Here is a 7363-nt window from a genome sequence, read left to right on the forward strand (position 1 = left end):
AGCCAGGTATTTATATGGGCAGCCATTGAGGGGGCAGCCATTGAGGGTGCCTCCTTTCAATCCAGCTCCTTCACCCAGACAGAGTTGAGCACACCAACAACAAACAGTATGCATCATTGAATGTGAGCAGTGAGTACCAACATCCAATATTGCATAGAAAAGGACTAAGAACAGGACTTCCTCACCTCTGTTTTGTTTGTTTGGGATTTCATCTGCTAATGGCCACCACATGCTTTATGAGTAAGTCATTGTGAGTTTATTGATCTGTTCCTTTCTTACATGTAGCTGGTAATACATGTTAATAGTTCACACACCTTTTGTGCAGCTGCCTTTTGTATGATAATATTTACATTTTAGTCATATAGCAGACACTTTTATCCAGAGTAACTTACAGTTAGTCCGTTCATCTTAAAATAGATAGGTGGAACAACCACATATCACAGTCATAGTATGTATACAAAATATTTAAAAAATCGAAATAAAGTAACTATCTGCAAAGTCAGAGCAAGTAAGAGGTAACAGTGTCAAATGCGAGAGAAGAGTCAAGTGGGAATGTTTTGTTAACTAAAGTTTTTTTTAGTTGATGAGGGGGGAGTGCTGTGGGATTATTTAAGATTTTTTGAAGAGGTAGGGTTTCGGATGTTTCTGGAAGATGGACAGGGACTCTGCTCTTCTAGCTTCAGGGGAAGGCTGGTTCCACCATTGGGGTGCCAGGACATAGAAGGTCTTGGACTGGGCTGAGCTAGAGCTGTCCTCCTGTATGGGTAGGAGGGCCAAGAGACCAGAGGTGGCAGAACTGAGTACTCAGGTTGGGTTGTAGGGTTTGAGCAGAGGCTGAAGGTAGGGAGGGGCAGTTCCTCTTGCTGTTCCATAGGCAAGCACCATGGTCTTGTAGTGATGCGAGCTTTGACTGGAAGCCAGTGGAATGTGCAGAGAAGCGGGTGACATGGGAGAATTTGGGAGGGTTGAACAACCAGCAGGCTGCAGCATTCTGGATAAATTGCAGGGGTTTGATGGCACAAGCCAGCCAACAGCGAGTTGCAGTATTTCAGACGGGAGATAAGTGCCTGGATTAGGACTAGGATGTTGTACTCTACGGATGTTGAGTACTCTACGGATGTTGTAGAGCATGAACCTGCAGGAGCGAGTCACTGCTTTGATGTTAGCAAAGAACGACAAGGTGTTGCCCAGGGTCACGCCAAGGTTCTTTGCACTCTGGAAGGGGGACACCGTGGAGTTGTCAACCGTGATGGAGAGGTCTTGGAGCAGGCAGGCCTTTCCCGGGAGGAAGAGCAACTCCGTCTTGTTGAGCTTAAGGTTGTGGACCGACATCCTAGCTGAGATGCGTGTCTCCATCTGGGTGTCAGAAGGGGGGAAGGAGAAAAGTAGCCGAGTGTCATCCGCATAGCAATGATCGGAAAGACCAGGTGAGGATTTGACGGAGCTGAGTGACTTGGTGTACAGATAGAAGAAGAGGGGGCCTAGAACTGAGCCCTGAGGCACCTGGTAGGAGCGGCCTTTCAGGTAGGATGCAATCCAACAGCGTGCAGAGCCTGAGATGCCCAGCCCTGAGAGGGTGGAGTGGAGGAGCTGATTGTTCAAGGTGTCAAAGGCAGCGGATAGATCTAGAAGGATTAGAACATTGGAGAGAGAGTCCTCTTTGGCAGCGCAAAGAGCCTCCGTGACAGAGAAGAGCAGTCTCGGTTGAGTAACCCGTCTTGAAGCCTGACTGATTAGGGTCAAGAAGATCGTTCTGAGAGAGATAATGAGAGAGTTGGTCAGAGACCGCACGCTCAATGGTCTCGAAGGGAGGACGGGATGGGGTCAAGTGAGCAGGTTGTCGGGCGGCCGGACCTCACTAGTCACAGGGTTTTATCTGGAGAGAGAGGAGAGAAAGAGTCCAAGGCATAGTCCTGTGAGTGGGACCAGTGGACTCAATAGGCTGAGTGAATGAGAAGTGGATGTCGTCAACCTTCTTTTCAAAGTGGTTGACAGTCGTCCACAGAGAGGAGGGGTGGAGGTTTGAGGGGTAAAAGGTGGAACAGCGTTTCCTAGGGTTAGAGGCAAAAGCTTGAAATATATAGTGATAGAAAGTGGCTTTAGCAGCGGATACAAAGGAAGAGAAGGTAGAGAGGACGGAGTGAAATGATGATAGTGCCTCCTGTAGTTTACTTTTCTTCCATTTACGCTCAGCTGCCCGCAGCCCTCTTCTGTAACCCTGCTTTAATGGCCATTGCTTGTTACTTGAATATTATTTCATTAGCTTTATTTATTGTTTGTTAGTTTGCCACATGCCATGCTACATAGCCACTGTTCATGTAACCTGCTCTAGCTTCGGCCTACCATGCTTCATGCTATCACAACCCCTCTTTATGCCGCTTGTTGTTAAGTACTGCTATATTATGTATAGCTTTACCCATTCATATGCTCATGACATTTGCATATTGCTGTTGCTAGCCTCATGAACAGTCAATTAATTATGCATTGTTATTGCACATTATTGCCTGTTGTTATTTATACTCTCTGTCCCCTCTTTAGACAATCCATACTTACCTGTTACCTATCCTACATAACCAACCAGCTGGTTACTGAGTCAAGGCACTGTTCAAGACATCAAGCCTATTCAAGATTGTAATACAACCCATCTAAATGACATGTTCCATGTCATTATCTCCTCTGACTACATATTCTTAAATGGCATCTCTGCTTCCGTCTGCTCTCTAGTCGGAGTCCCACAGTAGATGGGCATCACCATCACACTCACCTAAACCTTCATTCAGTTACATTGGTCCTTCAAGACAGATGCAACACACCTACTGACATGGCTGAGGAGCAAAGAAACACAGCAAAAGTCTCATCAGAAGATCCCATCCCAGGACATGATCTCAGATACCGATGAATACTGATACCTCTACAACATTGAGAACAACCCATGGCAGCACATGACCAACCTCTCCAACCAGCCCCCACAGTTTTACCTGACTTCCCCAGCAGGAGGAGTACAGGTGCAGTGTCAGCACCATTAAGCTGCAGCCCATCGGAGGGCAGGCCAAGCCTGCGCCCCCCCCCCCCCCCCCCCCCACAATTGCAAGGAGAGTTCACTACCCTCGACTACATTATACCAAGGTTAGTCAACCTGAGTGCCCAGATCACGCCAGGGCCTCCCAGCTCGGTCAGGCCGTACTAATCCATTCCCCCTGTATCAAGCCTGCTCAGTGAGGGTCCAGGTCCCTACAGTACTACTTCAACCACCTCACAACACACCCAGTACAATGAACTGCCACTATCCAACACTCAGCTCATGGCTAGACCCAAAGGACACTGCTGCCAATGTCTCAGTCCCTCTACCGCTAACACCCCTCGGCAGGAATGGAAGCCCTGGCGAGGTCGACCCTGTGGATGCTTTTAACCCCACTGAACCAGCCATTGTTTGAGCTACCAGCTGTTCCAACCACCAGCTGTTCCAACCACCAGCTGTTCCAACCACCAGCTGTTCCAACCAGCAGCTCAGGCTCAGTCTGCATCATCCACTGCTCCGGTCTATTCTGGGTATTGGCCATCAGCTGCTCAGACTCAGTCCACCTTCCAACCTCAGTCATCTGCTCGATCCTATTCAAATGACCAACCGTGGACTGCACCTGCCCAGCTAGCTTATCCTCCATGGACCGGTCCTCTCCAGCTGGCTTATCAGCTATTACCTGCTGCCCCTCTCCAGCCAGCTCACCTGCCTGGACCTGCTACACCTCTTCAGCCAGCCCACCTGCCTGAACTTGCTGCACCCTTTCAGCCAGTTGATCCTGCTCGACGTGCACTGGTACCTCAGCAACCTCCAGCCCAGCCTGTACAACTAGTAAACCCACCTGTACCTAAGTCAGCTTATCCGCTCCGACCATACCTGCAATCAATCTAGTCCACAACAGTGAAAGGGAGTTCAGACCTCAAGATGGCGCTGGACTACCTCTTGAACCCTCATACAGAACTATCAGAACACTACAAGTACAGGGTCCTCATGGAGCACCTGACACTGGATGAGGCCAGGCTGATAGCACAAGCATGTTGACACTACCAGCAGCCCTACACTGCAGCCATGCAGGTCTTGCAGATGCAGTACAGGCAACCACACCAGCTGGCACAGAGTGAGATCGCTGCAATCCTCAATGCCCATGACATCAGAGGTGGGGATTCCAAGGTCTTCCAGAGCTTCGCACTCAAAGTAGACCTTCTGGTCAGCATGCTGAAATCCCTTGACAGTCCCCAAGGCATAGAGCTGTCATGCACAAGCCACATGGGAGTTTGCTCAGCGAACAGCAAACAGGCAACCCGTACAACCTGACAGACCTCTCCAAATGGCTCAAGACCAAGGCCGAAGCACAGCGGCTCTCCTCCAAGATGAAACAGCGCCACCAAGCGAACGACCATCTCCAAGGCCAAAAAGTCAACCTGTCACCACCATTTACCATTGCTCTGTCCAGTCCAGGTCGAGAGACGTCCAGGTCAGCAACACTCCGAGTGCAGACATCCAATGTCTCAAGGAACCACATCAAACATCTGTGCCTCTTCTGCCATTGTGTCAAGCATTATATACCGTACCAGTCAAAAGTTTGGACACGCCTACTCATTTCAGGGTGTGTCTTTATTTTTACTATTTTCTACATTGTAGAATAATAGTGAAGACATCAACTATGAAATAACACATGGAATCATGTAGTAAACAAAAACGTGTTAAACAAATAAAAATATATCTTATATTCGAGATTCTTCAAAGTAGCAACCCTTTGCCTTGATGACAGCTTTGCACACTCTTGGCATTCTCTCAACCAGCTTCATGGGGTAGTCAACTGGAATGCATGTCAATTAACCGGTATGCCTTTTTTTAAAGTTAATTTGTGGAATTTCTTTCCTTCTTAATGCGTTTGAGCCAATCAGTTGTTGTGAAAAGGTAGGTGTGGTATACAGAAGATAGCCCTATTTGGTAAAAGACCAAGTCCATATTATGGCAAGAACGGCTCAACTAAGCAAAGCGAAACGACAGTCCATCATTACTTTAAGACATGAAGGTCAGTCAATCGGAAAATGTCAAGGACTTTGAAAGTTTCTTCAAGTGCAATCGGAAAAACCATCAAGCGCTATGATGAAACTGGCTCTCATGAGAACCGCCACAGGAAAGGAAGACCCAGAGTTACCTCAGCTGCAGAGGATAAGTTCATTAGAGTTACCATCCTAAGAAATTGAAGCCCAAATAAATGCTTCAGAGTTCAAATAACAGACACATCTCAACATACATTGTTCAGAGGAGACTGCATGAATCAGGCCTTCATGGTCAAATTGCTGCAAAGAAACACTACTAAAGGACACCAATAAGAAGAAGAGACTTGCTTGGGCCAAGAAACATGAGCAATGGACATTTAGACCGGTGGAAATCTGTCCTTTGGTCTGATGAGTCCATATTTCAGATTTTTGGTTCTAACCGCTGCGTCTTTGTGAGACACCGAGTAGGTGAACGGATGATCTCCGCATGTGTGGTTCCCACCGTGACGCATGAAGGAGGAGGTGTGATGGTGTGGGGATGCTTTGCTGGTGACACTGTGAGTGACTTATTTAGAATTTAAAGCACACTTAACCAGCATGGCTACCACAGCATTCTGCAGATGCACCATCCCATCTGGTCTGCGCCTGATGAATCTGGTTGAGGGAACACCAAAAGTGGGCAAAGCTGTCATCAAGGCAAAGGGTGGCTACTTGGAAGAATCTAAAATCTATTTTGATTTGTTTAACATGTTTTTGGTTACTACATGTTCCCATATGTGTTATTTCATAGTTTTGATGTCTTCACAATGTAGAAAATAGTAAAAAAGAAGGAAAAACTCTTGAATGAGTGTGTCCAAACTTTTGACTGGTATTGTATATCTCAGTGCACAGAGATCGGGAATCAGTCGCCAGAACAGATCAAAAAGTGTATCAAAGATGGCAAGCGTTGGCTAAATTGTGGTCTTACTTGCCATGGGCAACGGTATACAGGGATTCCCTTACAAAAAAAGATTGCCATTTTGAAACTGTAGTAAAAGTGCAGTAACTGCAGTCGATTGTGGTATATTGGAAGCGGTAGTTGCAGAATAACTGCAGTTACACTGCAAAATTACTGCAGTAAACAAAACTATTTTGATGCAGTATTTGCAGCATACTGCACTATACCTGCAGTTATACTACACTCTGACTGCAATCTTTTTTGTAAGGGTTTGCATTGTGGCCAATGTACTGGGTGGAGTAAAAGGCCAGCAATACTCTGTATTATTCATGGCCACGTGAAATTACGCCATATATAGATTCTACAGAGCATACCGAGTACTCCCCACCCCACTTTTACATCAGCACAAATTAAAGTTTCCTGTACAGTGCTATATTTGTACCGTATTGTGTCCAAGCACCCCATTTTAAGCTGTTTTGACCACTGTAAAAGGCCAGCAACACTCTTATTTATAGCCACGTGAAATTATGCCGTATAGATTCTACAGACCCTACTGATACTCCCCACGTCCCATCGGCACAAAGAATAATTTATTCTCTGTAAGCCAATATGTAATGCATATACAGTGATTTGCATGGAGGGCATTTATTTGACCTTGGAACATGTTTTAAAACCTCAAATTAAAGCAAATGTCACTTAAATATGAAAACATATGAATCATTGTTAATGTTTAGACTATTTTTCATACATCATTAATAAATACAGGTTACACTTTTCTACTATTACGGGGGACTTATTTATAAAATTCCGTGACCCGGAAGTACTGACGATCACTTTGTCTAATGAGTTACCTATCAAAGATGTTCTGCTACTCTCCGCTAGGTGGTGCTCTACGACTAAGAATTAAATGTCTGTCTCAAAATTGCAGTTGCTACTGTAGTAAAAACCTGCAACTACTTTAACATAGTAACCAGATCACTATATTTACTTTTCCATAGCTTATGCAGGTGCAACATAACTACCAAGGGCTGAGTACATAGTGTAAGTCCTAGAAGTTGGTTTAATCACAGCTGGGTCCAGACTAGCTCACACTGACACCAAACTTGCCCCAAACCCACTCTTCTCCATTGTTAGACTTAATCCCTGTCCTTCCTTATCTGGCTTTTCTGAGGTTGTGACCTCTCGCTCAGGGCAACCCCCCTTTTGTTTCCCTGCTCACTTCGAAAGCAAAGAAATCTGTCCTCCCAGTCATTTAATCTTCCTCAACATCTTCACACCCTACATTATTCTAGCCATTGAGGGCCTTGCAGGCAGCCATGTGAGTAGTTGGGTATTGACAGTGTGAGAGGGAAAACACATCCTATTTATTCCTAAGGCCTTTTCATGGAGCCCTCTTCC

The 7363-nt window shown here is 45.9% G+C and overlaps 1 long non-coding RNA gene across 1 annotated transcript; it reads left to right on the top strand.

Annotated features, from left to right (window-relative positions):
• On the top strand, positions 1-6741 carry LOC145858000 (uncharacterized). Its single transcript, XR_014378717.1, has 2 exons — positions 1-240; positions 2539-6741. It is a non-coding gene; the product is annotated as an uncharacterized LOC145858000 (long non-coding RNA).
• Positions 6742-7363: the final 622 nt, after the last annotated feature.

This window comes from Salmo salar, chromosome 09 (genome assembly GCF_965601325.2).
Source record: "Salmo salar chromosome 09, fSalSal1, whole genome shotgun sequence".
In the NCBI taxonomy this organism is placed as follows: Eukaryota; Metazoa; Chordata; class Actinopteri; order Salmoniformes; family Salmonidae; genus Salmo; species Salmo salar.